The following is a 24,499-nucleotide window of genomic DNA, read 5'->3' on the forward strand; positions in this document are numbered from 1 at the left end:
CTGCGATCTGACGAGAGCAGGCACATTCAGCTTAGAATGGCCATTGACATTAAAGCCTTAATCCATAGTCCTATTTAATCTACTGTGAAACAAAATTTAAACAACATAATAAAAAGTCAACCGCACCACGGATTCCCAGACAGTCTCCCACACTGGTACTAGCAAGGCATTAAGCTGTGTAACTTCTGCGATCTAACGAGAGCAGGCACATTCAGCTTAGAATGGCCATTGACATTAAATGCTTTAATCCATAGTCCTTTTTAATCGATTGTGAAACAAAATCTAAACGACATAATAAAAAGTAAACCGCACCACGGATTCCCAGACAGTCTCCCACACTGGTACTAGCGAGGCCTTAAGCTGTGTAACTTCTGCGATCTGACGAGAGCAGGCACATTCAGCTTAGAATGGCCATTGACATTAAAAGCCTTAATCCATAGTCCTATTTAATCTATTGTGAAACAAAATCTAAACGACATAATAAAAAGTCAACCGCACCACGGATTCCCAGACAGTCTCCCACACTGGTACTAGCGAGGCCTTAAGCTGTGTAACTTCTGCAAGCTGACGAGAGCAGGCACATTCAGCTTAGAATGGCCATTGACGTTAAATGCTTTAATCCATAGTCTTATTTAATCGATTGTGAAACAAAATCTAAACGACATAATAAAAAGTCAACCGCACCACGGATTCCCAGACAGTCTCCCACACTGGTACTAGCGAGGCCTTAAGCTGTGTAACTTCTGCGATCTGACGAGAGCAGGGACATTCAGCTTAGAATGGCCATTGACATTAAAGCCTTAATCCATAGTCCTATTTAATCTACTGTGAAACAAAATCTAAACAACATAATAAAAAGTCAACCACACCACGGATTCCCAGACAGTCTCCCACACTGGTACTAGCGAGGCCTTAAGCTGAGTAACTTCTGCGATCTGACGAGAGTAGGCACATTCAGCTTAGAATGGCCATTGACGTTAAATGCTTTAATCCATAGTCCTATTTAATCTATTGTGAAACAAAATCTAAACGACATAATAAAAAGTCAACCGCACCACGGATTCCCAGACAGTCTCCCACCCTGGTACTAGCGAGGCCTTAAGCTGTGTAACTTCTGCGATCTGACGAGAGCAGGCACATTCAGCTTAGAATGGCCATTGACATTAAATGCTTTAATCCATAGTCCTTTTTAATCGATTGTGAAACAAAATCTAAACGACATAATAAAAAGTCAACCGCACCACGGATTCCCAAACAGTCTCCCACACTGGTACTAGCGAGGCCTTAAGCTGTGTAACTTCTGCGATCTGACGAGAGCAGGCACATTCAGCTTAGAATAGCCATTGACATTAAATGCTTTAATCCATAGTCCTTTTTAATCGATTGTGAAACAAAATCTAAACGACATAATAAAAAGGCAAGCGCACCACGGATTCCCAGACAGTCTCCCACACTGGTACTAGCGAGGCCTTAAGCTGTGTAACTTCTGCGTTCTGACGAGAGCAGGAACATTCAGCTTAGAATGGCCATTGACGTTAAATGCTTTAATCCATAGTCCTATTTAATCTATTGTGAAACAAAATCTAAACGACATAATAAAAAGTCAACCGCACCACGGATTCCCAGACAGTCTCCCACACTGGTACTAGCGAGGCCTTAAGCGGTGTAACTTCTGCGATCTGACGAGAGCAGGCACATTCAGCTTAGAATGGCCATTGACATTAAATGCTTTAATTCATAGTCCTTTTTAATCGATTGTGAAACAAAATCTAAACGACATAATAAAAAGTCAACCGCACCACGGATTCCCAGACAGTCTCCCACACTGGTACTAGTGAGGCCTTAAGCTGTGTAACTTCTGCGATCTGACGAGAGCAGGGACATTCAGCTTAGAATGGCCATTGACATTAAATGCTTTAATCCATAGTCCTTTTTAATCGATTGTGAAACAAAATCGAAACAACATAATAAAAAGTCAACTGCACCACGGATTCCCAGACAGTCTCCCACACTGGTACTAGCGAGGCCTTAGGCTGTGTAACTTCTGCGATCTGACGAGAGCAGGGGCATTCAGCTTAGAATGGCCATTGACATTAAATGCTTTAATCCATAGTCCTTTTTAATCGATTGTGAAACAAAATCTAAACGACATAATAAAAATTCAACGCACCACGGATTCCCAGACAGTCTCCCACACTGGTACTAGCGAGGCCTTAAGCTGTGTAACTTTTGCGATCTAACGAGAGCAGGCACACTCAGCTTAGAATGGCCATTGACATTAAAAGCCTTAATCCATAGTCCTATTTAATCTATTGTGAAACAAAATCTAAACAACATAATAAAAAGTCAACCTCACCACGGATTCCCAGACAGTCTCCCACACTCGTACTAGCAAGGCCTTAAGCTGTGTAACTTCTGCCATCTGACGAGAGCAGGGACATTCAGCTTAGAATGGCCATTGACATTAAATTCTTTAATCCATAGTCCTTTTTAATCAATTGTGAAACAAAATCTAAACGACATAACAAAAAGTCAACTGCACCACGGATTCCCAGACAGTCTCCCACACTGGTACTAGCGAGGGCTTAAGCTGTGTAACTTCTGCGATCTGACGAGAGCAGGCACATTCAGCTTAGAATGGCCATTGACGTTAAATGCTTTAATCCATAGTCCTATTTAATCTATTGTGAAACAAAATCTAAACGACATAATAAAAAGTCAACCGCACCATGGATTCCCAGACAGTCTCCCACACTCGTACTAGCGAGGCCTTAAGCTGTGTAATTTCTGCGACCTAACGAGAGCAGGCACATTCAGCTTAGAATGGCCATTGACATTAAATGCTTTAATCCATAGTCCTATTTAATCTATTGTGAAACAAAATCTAAACGACATAATAAAAAGTCAACCGCACCACGGATTCCCAGACAGTCTCCCACCCTGGTACTAGCGAGGCCTTAAGCTGTGTAACTTCTGCGATCTGACGAGAGCAGGCACATTCAGCTTAGAATGGCCATTGACATTAAATGCTTTAATCCATAGTCCTTTTTAATCGATTGTGAAACAAAATCTAAACGACATAATAAAAAGGCAAGCGCACCACGGTTTCCCAGACAGTCTCCCACACTGGTACTAGCGAGGCCTTAAGCTGTGTAACTTCTGCGTTCTGACGAGAGCAGGCACATTCAGCTTAGAATGGCCATTGACGTTAAATGCTTTAATCCATAGTCCTATTTAATCTATTGTGAAACAAAATCTAAACGACATAATAAAAAGTCAACCGCACCACGGATTCCCAGACAGTCTCCCACACTGGTACTAGCGAGGCCTTAAGCGGTGTAACTTCTGCGATCTGACGAGAGCAGGCACATTCAGCTTAGAATGGCCATTGACATTAAATGCTTTAATTCATAGTCCTTTTTAATCGATTGTGAAACAAAATCTAAACGACATAATAAAAAGTCAACCGCACCACGGATTCCCAGACAGTCTCCCACACTGGTACTAGTGAGGCCTTAAGCTGTGTACCTTCTGCGATCTGACGAGAGGAGGGACATTCAGCTTAGAATGGCCATTGACATTAAATGCTTTAATCCATAGTCCTTTTTAATCGATTGTGAAACAAAATCGAAACAACATAATAAAAAGTCAACTGCACCACGGATTCCCAGACAGTCTCCCACACTGGTACTAGCGAGGCCTTAGGCTGTGTAACTTCTGCGATCTGACGAGAGCAGGGGCATTCAGCTTAGAATGGCCATTGACATTAAATGCTTTAATCCATAGTCCTTTTTAATCGATTGTGAAACAAAATCTAAACGACATAATAAAAATTCAACGCACCACGGATTCCCAGACAGTCTCCCACACTGGTACTAGCGAGGCCTTAAGCTGTGTAACTTTTGCGATCTAACGAGAGCAGGCACACTCAGCTTAGAATGGCCATTGACATTAAAAGCCTTAATCCATAGTCCTATTTAATCTATTGTGAAACAAAATCTAAACAACATAATAAAAAGTCAACCTCACCACGGATTCCCAGACAGTCTCCCACACTCGTACTAGCAAGGCCTTAAGCTGTGTAACTTCTGCCATCTGACGAGAGCAGGGACATTCAGCTTAGAATGGCCATTGACATTAAATTCTTTAATCCATAGTCCTTTTTAATCAATTGTGAAACAAAATCTAAACGACATAACAAAAAGTCAACTGCACCACGGATTCCCAGACAGTCTCCCACACTGGTACTAGCGAGGGCTTAAGCTGTGTAACTTCTGCGATCTGACGAGAGCAGGCACATTCAGCTTAGAATGGCCATTGACGTTAAATGCTTTAATCCATAGTCCTATTTAATCTATTGTGAAACAAAATCTAAACGACATAATAAAAAGTCAACCTCACCATGGATTCCCAGACAGTCTCCCACACTCGTACTAGCGAGGCCTTAAGCTGTGTAACTTCTGCGACCTAACGAGAGCAGGCACATTCAGCTTAGAATGGCCATCGACATTAAATGCTTTAATCCATAGTCCTTTTTAATCGATTGTGAAACAAAATCTAAACGACATAATAAAAATTCAACCGCACCACGTATTCCCAGACAGTCTCCCACACTGGTACTAGCGAGGCTTTAAGATGTGTAACTTCTGCGATCTGACGAGAGCAGGCACATTTAGCTTAGAATGGCCATTGACATTAAAAGCCTTAATCCATAGTCCTATTTAATCTATTGTGAAACAAAATCTAAACGACATAATAAAAAGTCAACCACACCACGGATTCCCAGACAGTCTCCCACACTAGTACTAGCGAGGCGTTAAGCTGTGTAACTTCTGCGATCTAACGAGAGCAGGCACATTCAGCTTAGAATGGCCATTGACATTAAATGCTTTAATCCATAGTCCTTTTTAATCGATTGTGAAACAAAATCTAAACGACATAATAAAAATTCAACCGCACCACGGATTCCCAGACACTCTCCCACACTGGTACTAGCGAGGCCTTAAGCTGTGTAACTTCTGCGTTCTGACGAGAGCAGGCACATTCATCTTAGAATGGCCATTGACGTTAAATGCTTTAATCCATAGTCCTTTTTAATCAATTGTGAAACAAAATCTAAACGACATAATAAAAGTCAACCGCACCACGGATTCCCAGACAGTCTCCCACACAGGTACTGGTGAGGCCTTAAGCTGTGTAACTTCTGCGATCTGACGAGAGCAGGCACATTCAGCTTAGAATGGCCATTGACGTTAAATGCTTTAATCCATAGTCCTATTTAATCTATTGTGAAACAAAATCTAAACGACATAATAAAAAGTCAACCGCACCACGGATTCCCAGACAGTCTCCCACACTGGTACTAGCGAGGCGTTAAGCTGTGTAACTTCTGCGATCTAACGAGAGAAGGCAAATTCAGCTTAGAATGGCCATTGACATTAAAAGCCTTAATCCAAAGTCCTATTTAATCTATTGTGAAACAAAATCTAAACAACATAATAAAAAGGCAACCGCACCACGGATTCCCAGACTGGTACTAGCGAGGCCTTAAGCTGTGTAACTTCTGCGTTCTGACGAGAGCAGGCACATTCAGCTTAGAATGGCCATTGACATTAAATGCTTTAATCCATAGTCCTTTTTAATCGATTGTGAAACAAAATCTAAACGACATAATAAAAAGTCAACCGCACCACAGATTCCCAGACAGTCTCCCACACTGGTACTAGCGAGGCCTTAAGCTGTGTAACTTCTGCAATCTGACGAGAGCAGGGACATTAAATGCTTTAATCCATAGTCCTTTTTAATCGATTGTGAAACAAAATCTAAACGACATAATAAATATTCAACCGCACCACTGATTCCCAGACAGTCTCCCACACTGGTACTAGCGAGGCCTTAAGCTGTGTAACTTCTGCGATCTGACGAGAGCAGGCACATTCAGCTTAGAATGGCCATTGACGTTAAATGCTTTAATCCATAGTCCTATTTAATCTATTGTGAAACAAAATCTAAACGACATAATAAAAAGTCAACCGCACCACGGATTCCCAGACAGCCTCCCACACTGGTACTAGCGAGGCGTTAAGCTGTGTAACTTCTGCGATCTAACGAGAGCAGGCACATTCAGCTTAGAATGGCCATTGACATTAAATGCTTTAATCCATAGTCCTTTTTAATCGATTGTGAAACAAAATCTAAACGACATAATAAAAAGTCAACCGCACCACGGATTCCCAGACAGTCTCCCACACTGGTACTAGCGAGGCCTTAAGCTGTGTAACTTCCGCGATCTGACGAGAGCAGGCACATTCAGCTTAGAATGGCCATTGACATTAAATGCGTTAATCCATAGTCCTTTTTAATCGATTGTGAAACAAAATCTAAACGACATAATAAAAAGTCAACCGCACCACGGATTCCAAGACAGTCTCCCACACTGGTACTAGCGAGGCCTTAAGCTGTGTAACTTCTGCAATCTGACGAGAGCAGGCACATTTAGCTTAGAATGGCCATTGACATTAAATGCTTTAATCCATAGTCCTTTTTAATCGATTGTGAAACAAAATCTAAACGACATAATAAAAAGTCAACCGCTCCACGGATTCCCAGACAGTCTCCCACACTGGTACTAGCGAGGCCTTAAGCTGAGTAACTTCTGCGATCTGACGAGAGCAGGCACATTCAGCTTAGAATGGCCATTGACATTAAATGATTTAATCCATAGTCCTTTTTAATCGATTGTGAAACAAAATCTAAACGACATAATAAAAAGTCAACCGCACCACGGATTCCCAGACAGTCTCCCACACTGGTACTAGCGAGGCCTTAAGCTGTGTAACTTCTGCGATCTGACGAGAGCAGGGACATTCAGCTTAGAATGGCCATTGACATTAAATGCTTTAATCCATAGTCCATTTTAATCGATTGTGAAACAAAATCTAAACGACATAATAAAAATTCAACCGCACCACGGATTCCCAGACAGTCTCCCACACTGGTACTAGCGAGGCCTTAAGCTGTGTAACTTCTGCGATCTGACGAGAGCAGGCACATTCAGCTTAGAATGGCCATTGAGGTTAAATGCTTTAATCCATAGTCCTATTTAATCTATTGTGAAACAAAATCTAAACGACATAATAAAAAGTCAACCGCACCACGGATTCCCAGACAGTCTCCCACACTGGTACTAGCGAGGCCTTAAGCTGTGTAACTTCTGCGATCTGACGAGAGCAGGCACATTCAGCTTAGAATGGCCATTGACGTTAAATGCTTTAATCCATAGTCCTATTTAATCTATTGTGAAACAAAATCGAAACTACATAATAAAAAGTCAACCGCACCACGGATTCCCAGACAGTCTCCCACACTGGTACTAGCGAGGCCTTATGCTGCGTAACTTCTGCGATCTGACGAGAGAAGGGACATTCAGCTTAGAATGGCCATTGACATTAAATGCTTTAATCCATAGTCCTTTTTAATCGATTGTGAAACAAAATCTAAACGACATAATAAAAAGTCAACCGCACCACGGATTCCCAGACAGTCTCCCACACTGGTACTAGCGAGGCCTTACGCTGCGTAACTTCTGCGATCTGACGAGAGAAGGGACATTCAGCTTAGAATGGCCATTGACATTAAATGCTTTAATCCATAGTCCTTTTTAATCGATTGTGAAACAAAATCTAAACGACATAATAAAAATTCAACCGCACCACGGATTCCCAGACAGTCTCCCACACTGGTACTAGCGAGGCCTTAAGCTGTGTAACTTCTGCGATCTGACGAGAGCAGGGACATTCAGCTTAGAACGGCCATTGACATTAAATGCTTTAATCCATAGTCCTTTTTAATCGATTGTGAAACAAAATCTAAACGACATAATAAAAATTCAACCGCACCATGGATTCCCAGACAGTCTCCCACACTGGTACTAGCGAGGCCTTAAGCTGTGTTACTTCTGCGTTCTGACGAGAGCAGGTACGTTCAGCTTAGAATGGCCATTGACGTTAAATGCTTTAATCCATAGTCCTTTTTAATCAATTGTGAAACAAAATCTAAACGACATAATAAAAAGTCAACCGCACCACGGATTCCCAGACAGTCTCCCACACTGGTACTGGTGAGGCCTTAAGCTGTGTAACTTCTGCGATCTGACGAGAGCAGGCACATTCAGCTTAGAATGGCCATTGACTTTAAATGCTTTATTCCATAGTCCTATTTAATCTATTGTGAAACAAAATCTAAACGACATAATAAAAAGTCAACCGCAACACGGATTCCCAGACAGTCTCCGACACTGGTACTAGCGAGGCGTTAAGCTGTGTAACTTCTGCGATCTAACGAGGGCAGGCAAATTCAGCTTAGAATGGCCATTGACATTAAAAGCCTTAATCCAAAGTCCTATTTAATCTATTGTGAAACAAAATCTAAACAACATAATAAAAAGTCAACCGCACCACGGATTCCCAGACAGTCTCCCACACTGGTACTAGCGAGGCCTTAAGCTGTGTAACTTCTGTGTTCTGACGAGAGCAGGCACATTCAGCTTAGAATGGCCATTGACATTAAATGCTTTAATCCATAGTCCTTTTTAATCGATTGTGAAACAAAATCTAAACGACATAATAAAAAGTCAACCGCACCACGGATTCCCAGACAGTCTCCCACACTGGTACTAGCGAGGCGTTAAGCTGTGTAACTTCTGCGATCTAACGAGAGCAGGCACATTCAGCTTAGAATGGCCATTGACATTAAATGCTTTAATCCATAGTCCTTTTTAATCGATTGTGAAACAAAATCTAAACGACATAATAAAAAGTCAACCGCACCACGGATTCCCAGACAGTCTCCCACACTGGTACTAGCGAGGCCTTAAGCTGTGTAACTTCTGCGATCTGACGAGAGCAGGCACATTCAGCTTAGAATGGCCATTGACATTAAATGCGTTAATCCATAGTCCTTTTTAATCGATTGTGAAACAAAATCTAAACGACATAATAAAAACTCAACCGCACCACGGATTCCAAGACAGTCTCCCACACTGGTACTAGCGAGGCCTTAAGCTGTGTAACTTCTGCAATCTGACGAGAGTAGGCACATTCAGCTTAGAATGGCCATTGACATTAAATGCTTTAATCCATAGTCCTTTTTAATCGATTGTGAAACAAAATCTAAACGACATAATAAAAAGTCAACCGCACCACGGATTCCCAGACAGTCTCCCACACTGGTACTAGCGAGGCCTTAAGCTGTGTAACTTCTGCGATCTGACGAGAGCAGGCACATTCAGCTTAGAATGGCCATTGACGTTAAATGCTTTAATCCATAGTCCTATTTAATCTATTGTGAAACAAAATCTAAACGACATAATAAAAAGTCAACCGCACCACGGATTCCCAGACAGTCTCCCACACTGGTACTAGCGAGGCGTTAAGCTGTGTAACTTCTGCGATCTAACGAGAGCAGGCACATTCAGCTTAGAATGGCCATTGACATTAAATGCTTTAATCTATAGTCCTTTTTAATCGATTGTGAAACAAAATCTAAACGACATAATAAAAAGTCAACCGCACCACGGATTCCCAGACAGTCTCCCACACTGGTACTAGCGAGGCCTTAAGCTGTGTAACTTCTACGATCTGACGAGAGCAGGCACATTCAGCTTAGAATGGCCATTGACTTTAAAAGCCTTAATCCATAGTCCTATTTAATCTATTGTGAAACAAAATCTAAACAACATAATAAAAACTCAACCGCACCACAGATTCTCAGAGAGTCTCCCACACTGGTACAAGCGAGGCCTTAAGCTGTGTAACTTCTGCGATCTGACGAGAGCAGGCACATTCAGCTTAGAATGGCCATTGACGCTAAATGCTTTAATCCATAGTCCTATTTAATCTATTGTGAAACAAAATCTAAACGACATAATAAAAATTCAACCGCACCACGGATTCCCAGACAGTCTCCCACACTGGTACTAGCGAGGCCTTAAGCTGTGTAACTTCTGCGATCTGACGAGAGCAGGGACATTCAGCTTAGAATGGCCATTGACATTAAATGCTTTAATCCATAGTCCTTTTTAATCGATTGTGAAACAAAATCTAAACGACATAATAAAAATTCAACCGCACCACGGATTCCCAGACACTCTCCCACACTGGTACTAGCGAGGCCTTAAGCTGTGTAACTTCTGCGTTCTGACGAGAGCAGGCACATTCAGCTTAGAATGGCCATTGACGTTAAATGCTTTAATCCATAGTCCTTTTTAATCAATTGTGAAACAAAATCTAAACGACATAAGAAAAGTCAACCGCACCACGGATTCCCAGACAGTCTCACCACACAGGTACTGGTGAGGCCTTAAGCTGTGTAACTTCTGCGATCTGACGAGAGCAGGCACATTCAGCTTAGAATGGCCATTGACGTTAAATGCTTTAATCCATAGTCCTATTTAATCTATTGTGAAACAAAATCTAAACGACATAATAAAAAGTCAACCGCACCACGGATTCCCAGACAGTCTCCCACACTGGTACTAGCGAGGCCTTAAGCTGTGTAACTTCTGCAATCTGACGAGAGCAGGCACATTCAGCTTAGAATGGCCATTGACATTGATTGCTTTAATCCATAGTCCTTTTTAATCGATTGTGAAACAAAATCTAAACGACATAATAAAAAGTCAACCGCACCACGGATTCCCAGACAGTCTCCCACACTGGTACTAGCGAGGCCTTAAGCTGTGTAACTTCTGCGATCTGACGAGAGCAGGCACATTCAGCTTAGAATAGCCATTGACATTAAATGCTTTAATCCATAGTCCTTTTTAATCGATTGTGAAACAAAATCTAAACTACATAATAAAAAGTCAACCGCACCACGGATTCCCAGACAGTCTCCCACACTGGTACTAGCGAGGCGTTAAGCTGTGTAACTTCTGCGATCTAACGAGAGCAGGCACATTCAGCTTAGAATGGCCATTGACATTAAATGCTTTAATCCATAGTCCTTTTTAATCGATTGTGAAACAAAATCTAAACGACATAATAAAAAGGCAACCGCACCACGGATTCCCAGACAGTCTCCCACACTGGTACTAGCGAGGCCTTAAGCTGTGTAACTTCTGCGATCTTACGAGAGCAGGGACATTCAGCTTAGAATGGCCATTGACATTAAATGCTTTAATCCATAGTCCTTTTTAATCGATTGTGAAACAAAATCTAAACGACATAATAAAAATTCAACCGCGCCACGGATTCCCAGACAGTCTCCCACACTGGTACTAGCGAGGCCTTAAGCTGTGTAACTTCTGCGATCTGACGAGAGCAGGCACATTCAGCTTAGAATGGCCATTGACGTTAAATGCTTTAATCCATAGTCCTATTTAATCTATTGTGAAACAAAATCTAAACGACATAATAAAAAGTCAACCGCACCACGGATTCCCAGACAGTCTCCCACACTGGTACTAGCGAGGCATTACGCTGTGTAACTTCTGCGATCTAACGAGAGCAGGCACATTCAGCTTAGAATGGCCATTGACATTAAATGCTTTAATCCATAGTCCTTTTTAATCGATTGTGAAACAAAATCTAAACGACCTAATAAATATTCAACCGCACCACTGATTCCCAGACAGTCTCCCTCACTGGTACTAGCGAGGCCTTAAGCTGTGTAACTTCTGCGATCTGACGAGAGCAGGCACATTCAGCTTAGAATGGCCATTGACGAAAAATGCTTTAATCCATAGTCCTATTTAATCTATTGTGAAACAAAATCTAAACGACATAATAATAAGTCAACCGCTCCACGGATTCCCAGACAGTCTCCCACACTGGTACTAGCGAGGCGTTAAGCTGTGTAACTTCTGCGATCTTACGAGAGCAGGCACATTCAGCTTAGAATGGCCATTGACATTAAATGCTTTAATCCATAGTCCTTTTTAATCGATTGTGAAACAAAATCTAAACGACATAATAAAAAGTCAACCGCACCACGGATTCCCAGACAGTCTCCCACACTGGTACTAGCGAGGCGATAAGCTGTGTAACTTCTGCGATCTAACGAGAGCAGGCACATTCAGCTTAGAATGGCCATTGACATTAAATGCTTTAATCCATAGTCCTTTTTAATCGATTGTGAAACAAAATCTAAACGACCTAATAAATATTCAACCGCACCACTGATTCCCAGACAGTCTCCCTCACTGGTACTAGCGAGGCCTTAAGCTGTGTAACTTCTGCGATCTGACGAGAGCAGGCACATTCAGCTTAGAATGGCCATTGACGTTAAATGCTTTAATCCATAGTCCTATTTAATCTATTGTGAAACAAAATCTAAACGACATAATAATAAGTCAACCGCACCACGGATTCCCAGACAGTCTCCCACACTGGTACTAGCGAGGCGTTAAGCTGTGTAACTTCTGCGATCTAACGAGAGCAGGCACATTCAGCTTAGAATGGCCATTGACATTAAATGCTTTAATCCATAGTCCTTTTTAATCGATTGTGAAACAAAATCTAAACAACATAATAAAAAGTCAACCGCACCACGGATTCCCAGACAGTCTCCCACACTGGTACTAGCGAGGCCTTAAGCTGTGTAACTTCTGCGTTCTGACGAGAGCAGGCACATGCAGCTTAGAATGGCCATTGACGTTAAATGTTTTAATCCATAGTCCTTTTTAATCAATTGTGAAACAAAATCTAAACGACATAATAAAAATTCAACCGCACCATGGATTCCCTGACAGTCTCCCACACTGGTACTAGCGAGGTCTTAAGCTGTGTAACTTCTGCATTCTGACGAGAGCAGGCACATTCAGCTTAGAATGGCCATTGACGTTAAATGCTTTAATCCATAGTCCTTTTTAATCAATTGTGAAACAAAATCTAAACGACATAATAAAAAGTGAACCGCACCACGGATTCCCAGACAGTCTCCCACACTGGTACTAGCGAGGCCTTAAGCTGTGTAACTTCTGCGATCTAACGAGAGCAGGCACATTCAGCTTAGAATGGCCATTGACATTAAATGCTTTAATCCATAGTCCTTTTTAATCGATTGTGAAACAAAATCTAAACAACATAATAAAAAGTCAACCGCACCACGGATTCCCAGACAGTCTCCCACACTGGTACTAGCGAGGCCTTAAGCTGTGTAACTTCTGCGATCTGACGAGAGCAGGGACATTCAGCTTAGAATGGCCATTGACATTAAATGCTTTAATCCATAGTCCTTTTTAATCGATTGTGAAACAAAATCTAAACGACATAATAAAAAGTCAGCCGCACCACGGATTCCCAGACAGTCTCCCACACTGGTACTAGCGAGGCCTTAAGCTGTGTAACTTCTGCGTTCTGACGAGAGCAGGCACATGCAGCTTAGAATGGCCATTGACGTTAAATGCTTTAATCCATAGTCCTTTTTAATCAATTGTGAAACAAAATCTAAACGACATAATAAAAATTCAACCGCACCATGGATTCCCAGACAGTCTCCCACACTGGTACTAGCGAGGCCTTAAGCTGTGTAACTTCTGCGTTCTGACGAGAGCAGGCACATTCAGCTTAGAATGGCCATTGACGTTAAATGCTTTAATCCATAGTCCTTTTTAATCAATTGTGAAACAAAATCTAAACGACATAATAAAAAGTCAACCGCACCACGGATTCCCAGACAGTCTCCCACACTGGTACTAGCGAGGCCTTAAGCTGTGTAACTTCTGCGATCTAACGAGAGCAGGCACATTCAGCTTAGAATGGCCATTGACATTAAATGCTTTAATCCATAGTCCTTTTTAATCGATTGTGAAACAAAATCTAAACAACATAATAAAAAGTCAACCGCACCACGGATTCCCAGACAGTCTCCCACACTGGTACTAGCGAGGCCTTAAGCTGTGTAACTTCTGCGTTCTGACGAGAGCAGGCACATGCAGCTTAGAATGGCCATTGACGTTAAATGTTTTAATCCATAGTCCTTTTTTAATCAATTGTGAAACAAAATCTAAACGACATAATAAAAATTCAACCGCACCATGGATTTCCTGACAGTCTCCCACACTGGTACTAGCGAGGTCTTAAGCTGTGTAACTTCTGCGTTCTGACGAGAGCAGGCACATTCAGCTTAGAATGGCCATTGACGTTAAATGCTTTAATCCATAGTCCTTTTTAATCGATTGTGAAACAAAATCTAAACAACATAATAAAAAGTCAACCGCACCACGGATTCCCAGACAGTCTCCCACACTGGTACTAGCGAGGCCTTAAGCTGTGTAACTTCTGCGATCTGACGAGAGCAGGGACATTCAGCTTAGAATGGCCATTGACATTAAATGCTTTAATCCATAGTCCTTTTTAATCGATTGTGAAACAAAATCTAAACGACATAATAAAAAGTCAACCGCACCACGGATTCCAAGACAGTCTCCCACACTGGTACTAGCGAGCCCTTAAGCTGTGTAAGTTCTGCGATCTGACGAGAGCAGGCACATTCAGCTTAGAATGGCCATTGACATTAAATGCTTTAATCCATATTCCTTTTTAATCGATTGTGAAACAAAATCTAAACGACATAATAAAAAGTCAACCGCACCACAGATTCCCAGACAGTCTCCCACACTGGTACTAGCGAGGCGTTAAGCTGTGTAATTTCTGCGATCTAACGAGAGCAGGCACATTCAGCTTAGAATGGCCATTGACATTAAATGCTTTAATCCATAGTCCTTTTTAATCGATTGTGAAACAAAATCTAAACGACATAATAAAAAGTCAACCGCACCACGGATTCCCAGACAGTCTCCCACACTGGTACTAGCGAGGCCTTAAGCTGTGTAACTTCTGCGATCTGACGAGAGCAGGCACATTCAGCTTAGAATGGCCATTGACATTAAATGCTTTAATCCATAGTCCTTTTTAATCGATTGTGAAACAAAATCTAAACGACATAATAAAAAGTCAACCGCACCACGGATTCCCAGACAGTCTCCCACACTGGTACTAGCGAGGCCTTAAGCTGCGTAACTTCTGCGATCTGACGAGAGCAGGCACATTCAGCTTAGAATGGCCATTGACATTAAATGCTTTAATCCATAGTCCTTTTTAATCGATTGTGAAACAAAATCTAAACGACATAATAAAAAGTCAACCGCACCACGGATTCCAAGACAGTCTCCCACACTGGTACTAGCGAGGCCTTAAGCTGTGTAACTTCTGCGATCTGACGAGAGCAGGCACATTCAGCTTAGAATTGCCATTGACATTAACTGCTTTAATCCATAGTCCTTTTTAATCGATTGTGAAACAAAATCTAAACGACATAATAAAAAGTCAACCGCTCCACGGATTCCCAGACAGTCTCCCACACTGGTACTAGCGAGGCCTTAAGCTGAGTAACTTCTGCGATCTGACGAGAGCAGGCACATTCAGCTTAGAATGGCGATTGACATTAAATGCTTTAATCCATAGTCCTTTTTAATCGATTGTGAAACAAAATCTAAACGACATAATAAAATGTCAACCGCACCACGGATTCCCAGACAGTCTCCCACACTGGTACTAGCGAGGCCTTAAGCTGTGTAACTTCTGCGATCTGACGAGAGCAGGGACATTCAGCTTAGAATGGCCATTGACATTAAATGCTTTAATCTATAGTCCTTTTTAATCGATTGTGAAACAAAATCTAAACGACATAATAAAAATTCAACCGCACCATGGATTCCCAGACAGTCTCCCACACTGGTACTAGTGAGGCCTTAAGCTGTGTAACTTCTGTGTTCTGACGAGAGCAGGCACATTCAGCTTAGAATGGCCATTGACATTAAATGCTTTAATCCATAGTCCTTTTTAATCGATTGTGAAACAAAATCTAAACGACATAATAAAAAGTCAACCGCACCACGGATTCCCAGACAGTCTCCCACACTGGTACTAGCGAGGCGTTAAGCTGTGTAACTTCTGCGATCTAACGAGAGCAGGCACATTCAGCTTAGAATTGCCATTGACATTAAATGCTTTAATCCATAGTCCTTTTTAATCAATTGTGAAACAAAATCTAAACGACATAATAAAAAGTCAACCGCACCACGGATTCTCAGACAGTCTCCCACACTGGTACTGGTGAGGCCTTAAGCTGTGTAACTTCTGCGATCTGACGAGAGCAGGGACATTCAGCTTAGAATGGCCATTGACATTAAATGCTTTAATCCATAGTCCTTTTTAATCGATTGTGAAACAAAATCTAAACGACATAATAAAAATTCAACCGCACCACGGATTCCCAGACAGTCTCCCACACTGGTACTAGCGAGGCCTTAAGCTGTGTAACTTCTGCGATCTGACGAGAGCAGGCACATTCAGCTTAGAATGGCCATTGCCGTTAAATGCTTTAATCCATAGTCCTATTTAATCTATTGTGAAACAAAATCTAAACGACATAATAAAAATTCAACCGCACCACGGATTCCCAGACAGTCTCCCACACTGGTACTAGCGAGGCCTTAAGCTGTGTAACTTCTGCGATCTGACGAGAGCAGGGACATTCAGCTTAGAATGGCCATTGACATTAAATGCTTTAATCCATAGTCCTTTTTAATCGATTGTGAAACAAAATCTAAACGACATAATAAAAATGCAACCGCACCACGGATTCCCAGATACTCTCCCACACTGGTACTGGTGAGGCCTTAAGCTATGTAACTTCTGCGTTCTGACGAGAGCAGGCACATTCAGCTTAGAATGGCCATTGACATTAAATGCTTTAATCCATAGTCCTTTTTAATCAATTGTGAAACAAAATCTAAACGACATAATAAAAAGTCAACCGCACCACGGATTCCCAGACAGTCTCCCACACTGGTACTGGTGAGGCCTTAAGCTGTGTAACTTCTGCGATCTGACGAGAGCAGGCACATTCAGCTTAGAATGGCCATTGACGTTAAATGCTTTAATCCATAGTCCTATTTAATCTATTGTGAAACAAAATCTAAACGACATAATAAAAAGTCAACCGCACCACGGATTCCCAGACAGTCTCCCACACTGGTACTAGCGAAGCGTTAAGCTGTGTAACTTCTGCGATCTAACGAGAGAAGGCAAATTCAGCTTAGAATGGCCATTGACATTAAAAGCCTTAATCCAAAATCCTATTTAATCTATTGTGAAACAAAATCTAAACAACATAATAAAAAGTCAACCGCACCACGGATTCCCAGACAGTCTCCCACACTGGTACTGGTGAGGCCTTAAGCTGTGTAACTTCTGCGATCTGACGAGAGCAGGCACATTCAGCTTAGAATGGCCATTGACGTTAAATGCTTTAATCCATAGTCCTATTTAATCTATTGTGAAACAAAATCTAAACGACATAATAAAAAGTCAACCGCACCACGGATTCCCAGACAGTCTCCCACACTGGTACTAGCGAAGCGTTAAGCTGTGTAACTTCTGCGATCTAACGAGAGAAGGCAAATTCAGCTTAGAATGGCCATTGACATTAAAAGCCTTAATCCAAAGTCCTATTTAATCTATTGTGAAACAAAATCTAAACAACATAATAAAAAGTCAACCGCACCATGGATTCCCAGACTGTCTCCCACACTGGTACTAGCGAGGCCTTAAGCTGTGTAACTTCTGCGTTCTGACGAGAGCAGGAACATTCAGCTTAGAATTGCCATTGACGTTAAATGCTTTAATCCATAGTCCTATTTAATCTATTGTGAAACAAAATCTAAACGACATAACAAAAAGTCAACCGCACCACGGATTCCCAGACAGTCTCCCACACTGGTACTAGCGAGGCCTTAAGTTGTGTAACTTCTGCAATCTGACGAGAGCAGGCACATTCAGCTTAGAATGGCCATAGACATTGAATGGTTTAATCCATAGTCCTTTTTAATCGATTGTGAAACAAAATCTAAACGACATAATAAAAAGTCAACCGCACCACGGATTCCCAGACAGTCTCCCACACTGGTACTAGCGAGGCCTTAAGCTGTGTAACTTCTGCGATCTGACGAGAGCAGGCACATTCAGCTTAGAATGGCCATTGACATTAAATGCTTTAATCCATAGTCCTTTTTAATCGATTGTGAAACAAAATCTAAACGACATAATAAAAAGTCAACCGCACCACGGATTCCCAGACAGTCTCCCACACTGGTACTAGCGAGGCCTTAAGCTGTGTAACTTCTGCGATCTGACGAGAGCAGGCACATTCAGCTTAGAATGGCCATTGACATTAAATGCTTTAATCCATAGTCCTTTTTAATCGATTGTGAAACAAAATCTAAACGACATAATAAAAAGTCAACCGCACCACGGATTCCCAGACAGTCTCCCACACTGGTACTAGCGAGGCGTTAAGCTGTGTAACTTCTGCGATCTAACGAAAGCAGGCACATTCAGCTTAGAATGGCCATTGACATTAAATGCTTTAATCCATAGTCCTTTTTAATCGATTGTGAAACAAAATCTAAACGACATAATAAAAAGTCAACCGCACCACGCATTCCCAGACAGTCTCCCACACTGGTACTAGCGAGGCCTTAAGCTGTGTAACTTCTGCGATCTGACGAGAGCAGGCACATTCAGCTTAGAATGGCCATTGACATTAAATGCTTTAATCCATAGTCCTTTTTAATCGATTGTGAAACAAAATCTAAACGACATAATAAAAAGTCAACCGCACCACGGATTCCCAAACAGTCTCCCACACTGGTACTAGCGAGGCGTTAAGCTGTGTAACTTCTGCGATCTAACGAGAGCAGGCACATTCAGCTTAGAATGGCCATTAACATTAAATGCTTTAATCCATAGTTCTTTTTAATCGATTGTGAAACAAAATCTAAACGACATAATAAAAAGTCAACCGCACCACGGATTCCCAGACAGTCTCCCACACTGGTACTAGCGAGGCCTTAAGCTGTGTAACTTCTGCGATCTGACGAGAGCAGGCACATTCAGCTTAGAATGGCCATTGACATTAAATGCTTTAATCCATAGTCCTTTTTAATCGATTGTGAAACAAAATCTAAACGACATAATAAAAAGTCAACCGCACCACGGATTCCCAGACAGTCTCCCACACTGGTACTAGCGAGGCCTTAAGCTGTGTAACTTCTGCGATCTGACGAGAGCAGGCACATTCAGCTTAGAATGGCCATTGACATTAAATGCTTTAATCCATAGTCCTTTTTAATCGATTGTGAAACAAAATCTAAACGACATAATAAAAAGTCAACCGCACCACGGATTCCCAGACAGTCTCCCACACTGGTACTAGCGAGGCGTTAAGCTGTGTAACTTCTGCGATCTAACGAAAGCAGGCACATTCAGCTTAGAATGGCCATTGACATTAAATGCTTTAATCCATAGTCCTTTTAATCGATTGTGAAACAAAATCTAAACGACATAATAAAAAGTCAACCGCACCACGCATTCCCAGACAGTCTCCCACACTGGTACTAGCGAGGCCTTAAGCTGTGTAACTTCTGCGATCTGACGAGAGCAGGCACATTCAGCTTAGAATGGCCATTGACATTAAATGCTTTAATCCATAGTCCTTTTTAATCGATTGTGAAACAAAATCTAAACGACATAATAAAAAGTCAACCGCACCACGGATTCCCAAACAGTCTCCCACACTGGTACTAGCGAGGCGTTAAGCTGTGTAACTTCTGCAATCTAACGAGAGCAGGCACATTCAGCTTAGAATGGCCATTAACATTAAATGCTTTAATCCATAGTTCTTTTTTAATCGATTGTGAAACAAAATCTAAACGACATAATAAAAAGTCAACCGCACCACGGATTCCCAGACAGTCTCCCACACTGGTACTAGCGAGGCCTTAAGCTGTGTAACTTCTGCGATCTGACGAGAGCAGGCACATTCAGCTTAGAATGGCCATTGACATTAAATGCTTTAATCCATAGTCCTTTTTAATCGATTGTGAAACAAAATCTAAACGACATAATAAAAAGTCAACCGCACCACGTATTCCCAGACAGTCTCCCACACTGGTACTAGCGAGGCCTTAAGCTGTGTAACTTCTGCGATCTGACGAGAGCAGGCACATTCAGCTTAGAATGGCCATTGACGTTAAATGCTTTAATCCATAGTCCTATTTAATCTATTGTGAAACAAAATCTAAACGACATAATAAAAAGTCAACCGCACCACGGATTCCCAGACAGTCTCCACACTGGTACTAGCGAGGCCTTAAGCTGTGTAACTTCTGCGATCTGACGAGAGCAGGCACATTCAGCTTAGAATGGCCATTTACATTAAATGCTTTAATCCATAGTCCTTTTTAATCGATTGTGAAACAAAATCTAAACGACATAATAAAAAGTCAACCGCACCACGGATTCCCAGACAGTCTCCCACACTGGTACTAGCGAGGCCTTAAGCTGTGTAACTTCTGCGATCTGACGAGAGCAGGGACATTCAGCTTAGAATGGCCATTGACATTAAATGCTTTAATCCATAGTCCTTTTTAATCGATTGTGAAACAAAATCTAAACGACATAATAAAAAGTCAACCGCACCACGGATTCCCAGACAGTCTCCCACACTGGTACTAGCGAGGCCTTAAGCTGTGTAACTTCTGCGATCTGACGAGAGCAGGCACATTCAGCTTAGAATGGCCATTGACATTAAATGGTTTAATCCATAGTCCTTTTTAATCGATTGTGAAACAAAATCTAAACGACATAATAAAAAAGTCAACCGCTCCACGGATTCCCAGACAGTCTCCCACACTGGTACTAGCGAGGCCTTAAGCTGTGTAACTTCTGCGATCTGACGAGAGCAGGCACATTCAGCTTAGAATGGCCATTGACTTTAAAAGCCTTAATCCATAGTCCTATTTAATCTATTGTGAAACAAAATCTAAACAACATAATAAAAAGTCAACCGCACCACAGATTCCCAGAGAGTCTCCCACACTGGTACTAGCGAGGCCTTAAGCTGTGTAACTTCTGCGATCTGACGAGAGCAGGCACATTCAGCTTAGAATGGCCATTGACTTTAAATGCTTTAATCCATAGTCCTTTTTAATCGAATGTGAAACAAAATCTAAACGACATAATAAAAAGTCAACCGCACCACGGATTCCCAGACAGTCTCCCACACTGGTACTAGCGAGGCCTTAAGCTGTGTAACTTCTGCGATCTGACGAGAGCAGGCACATTCAGCTTAGAATGGCCATTGACGTTAAATGCTTTAATCCATAGTCCTATTTAATCTATTGTGAAACAAAATCTAAACGACATAATAAAAAGTCAACCGCACCACGGATTCCCAGACAGTCTCCCACACTGGTACTAGCGAGGCCTAAGCTGTGTAACTTCTGCGATCTGACGAGAGCAGGCACATTCAGCTTAGAATGGCCATTGACATTAAATGCTTTAATCCATAGTCCTTTTTAATCGATTGTGAAACAAAATCTAAACGACATAATAAAAAGTCAACCGCACAACGGATTCCCAGACAGTCTCCCACACTGGTACTAGCGAGGCCTTAAGCTGTGTAACTTCTGCGATCTGACGAGAGCAGGCGAATTCAGCTTAGAATGGCCATTGACATTAAATGCTTTAATCCATAGTCCTTTTTAATCGATTGTGAAACAAAATCTAAACGACATAATAAAAAGTCAACCGCACCACGGATTCCCAGACAGTCTCCCACACTGGTACTAGCGAGGCCTTAAGCTGTGTAACTTCTGCTATCTGACGAGAGCAGGGACATTCAGCTTAGAATGGCCATTGACATTAAATGCTTTAATCCATAGTCCTTTTTAATCGATTGTGAAACAAAATCTAAACGACATAATAAAAACTCAACCGCACCACGGATTCCCAGACAGTCTCCCACATTGGTACTAGCGAGGCCTTAAGCTGTGTAACTTCTGCGATCTGACAAGAGCAGGCACATTCAGCTTAGAATGGCCATTGACATTAAATGCTTTAATCCATAGTCCTTTTTAATCGATTGTGAAACAAAATCTAAACGACATAATAAAAAGTCAAACGCACCACGGATTCCTAGACAGTCTCCCACACAGATACTAGCGAGGCCTTAAGCTGTGTAACTTCTGCGATCTGACGAGAGCAGGCACATTCAGCTTAGAATGGCCATTGACATTAAATGCTTTAATCCATAGTCCTTTTTAATCGATTGTGATACAAAATCTAAACGACATAATAAAAAAAGTCAACCGCTCCACGGATTCCCAGACAGTCTCCCACACTGGTACTAGCGAGGCCTTAAGCTGAGTAACTTCTGCGATCTGACGAGAAAAGGCACATTCAGCTTAGAATGGCCATTGACATTAAATGCTTTAATCCATAGTCCTTTTTAATCGATTGTGAAACAAAATCTAAACGACATAATAAAAAGTCAACCGCACCACGGATTCCCAGACAGTCTCCCACACTGGTACTAGCGAGGCCTTAAGCTGTGTAACTTCTGCGATCTGACGAGAGCAGGGACATTCAGCTTAGAATGGCCATTGACATTATATGCTTTAATCCATAGTCCTTTTTAATCGATTGTGAAACAAAATCTAAACGACATAATAAAAATTCAACCGCACCACGGATTCCCAGACAGTCTCCCACACTGGTACTAGCGAGGCCCTAAGCTGTGTAACTTCTGCGATCTGACGAGAGCAGGCACATTCAGCTTAGAATAGCCATTGACTTTAAATGCTTTAATCCATAGTCCTATTTAATCTATTGTGAAACAAAATCTAAACGACATAATAAAAATTCAACCGCACCACGGATTCCCAGATAGTCTCCCACACTGGTACTAGCGAGGCCTTAAGCTGTGTAACTTCTGCGATCTGACGAGAGCAGGGACATTCAGCTTAGAATGGCCATTGACATTAAATGCTTTAATCCATAGTCCTTTTTAATCGATTGTGAAACAAAATCTAAACGACATAATAAAAATTCAACCGCACCACGGATTCCCAGACACTCTCCCACACTGGTACTAGCGAGGCCTTAAGCTGTGTAACTTCTGCGTTCTGACGAGAGCAGGCACATTCAGCTTAGAATGGCCATTGACGTTAAATTCTTTAATCCATAGTCCTTTTTAATCAATTGTGAATCAAAATCTAAACGACATAATAAAAAGTCAACCGCACCACGGATTCCCAGACCGTCTCCCACACTGGTACTGGTGAGGCCTTAAACTGTGTAACTTCTGCGATCTGACGAGAGCAGGCACATTCAGCTTAGAATGGCCATTGACGTTAAATGCTTTAATCCATAGTCTATTTAATCTATTGTGAAACAAAATCTAAACGACATAATAAAAATTCAACCGCACCACGGATTCCCAGACAGTCTCCCACACTGGTACTAGCGAGGCCTTAAGCTGTGTAACTTCTGCGATCTGACAAGAGCAGGCACATTCAGCTTAGAATGGCCATTGACATTAAATGCTTTAATCCATAGTCCTTTTTAATCGATTGTGAAACAAAATCTAAACGACATAATGAAAAGTCAAGCGCACCACGGATTCCTAGACAGTCTCCCACACTGGTACTAGCGAGGCCTTAAGCTGTCTAACTTCTGCAATCTGACGAGAGCAGGCACATTCAGCTTAGAATGGCCATTGACATTAAATGCTTTAATCCATAGTCCTTTTTAATCGATTGTGATACAAAATCTAAACGACATAATAAAAAAGTCAACCGCTCCACGGATTCCCAGACAGTCTCCCACACTGGTACTAGCGAGGCCTTAAGCTGAGTAACTTCTGCGATCTGACGAGAGCAGGCACATTCAGCTTAGAATGGCCATTGACATTAAATGCTTTAATCCATAGTCCTTTTTAATCGATTGTGAAACAAAATCTAAACAACATAATAAAAAGTCAACCGCACCACAGATTCCCAGAGAGTCTCCCACACTGGTACTAGCGAGGCCTTAAGCTGTGTAACTTCTGCGATCTGACGAGAGCAGGCACATTCAGCTTAGAATGGCCATTGACGTTAAATGCTTTAATCCATAGTCCTATTTAATCTATTGTGAAACAAAATCTAAACGACATAATAAAAATTCAACCGCACCACGGATTCCAAGACAGTCTCCCACACTGGTACTAGCGAGGCCCTAAGCTGTGTAACTTCTGCGATCTGACGAGAGCAGGCACATTCAGCTTAGAATAGCCATTGCCTTAAAATGCTTTAATCCATAGTCCTATTTAATCTATTGTGAAACAAAATCTAAACGACATAATAAAAAGTCAACCGCACCACGGATTCCCAGACAGTCTCCCACACTGGTACTAGCGAGGCGTTAAGCTGTGTAACTTCTGCGATCTAACGAGAGCAGGCACATTCAGCTTAGAATGGCCATTGACATTAAATGCTTTAATCTATAGTCCTTTTTAATCGATTGTGAAACAAAATCTAAACGACATAATAAAAAGTCAACCGCACCACGGATTCCCAGACAGTCTCCCACACTGGTATTAGCGAGGCCTT

General features: G+C 41.8%; 4 pseudogenes; all 4 read right to left on the reverse strand.

Moving 5' to 3' along the window:
- Nucleotides 1–1,045: 1,045 nt before the first annotated feature.
- Nucleotides 1,046–1,161, reverse strand: LOC142724619 (5S ribosomal RNA; annotated as a pseudogene).
- A 1,743-nt stretch (nt 1,162–2,904) lies between these two features.
- LOC142724620 (5S ribosomal RNA) lies at nt 2,905–3,020 on the reverse strand (annotated as a pseudogene).
- Nucleotides 3,021–14,958: 11,938 nt separating this feature from the next.
- LOC142724688 (5S ribosomal RNA) lies at nt 14,959–15,072 on the reverse strand (annotated as a pseudogene).
- Nucleotides 15,073–19,979: 4,907 nt separating this feature from the next.
- Nucleotides 19,980–20,095, reverse strand: LOC142724675 (5S ribosomal RNA; annotated as a pseudogene).
- Between the last annotated feature and the right edge of the window lie 4,404 nt (nt 20,096–24,499).

This window comes from Rhinoderma darwinii, unplaced genomic scaffold (genome assembly GCF_050947455.1).
Source record: "Rhinoderma darwinii isolate aRhiDar2 unplaced genomic scaffold, aRhiDar2.hap1 Scaffold_585, whole genome shotgun sequence".
Taxonomy (NCBI): Eukaryota; Metazoa; Chordata; class Amphibia; order Anura; family Rhinodermatidae; genus Rhinoderma; species Rhinoderma darwinii.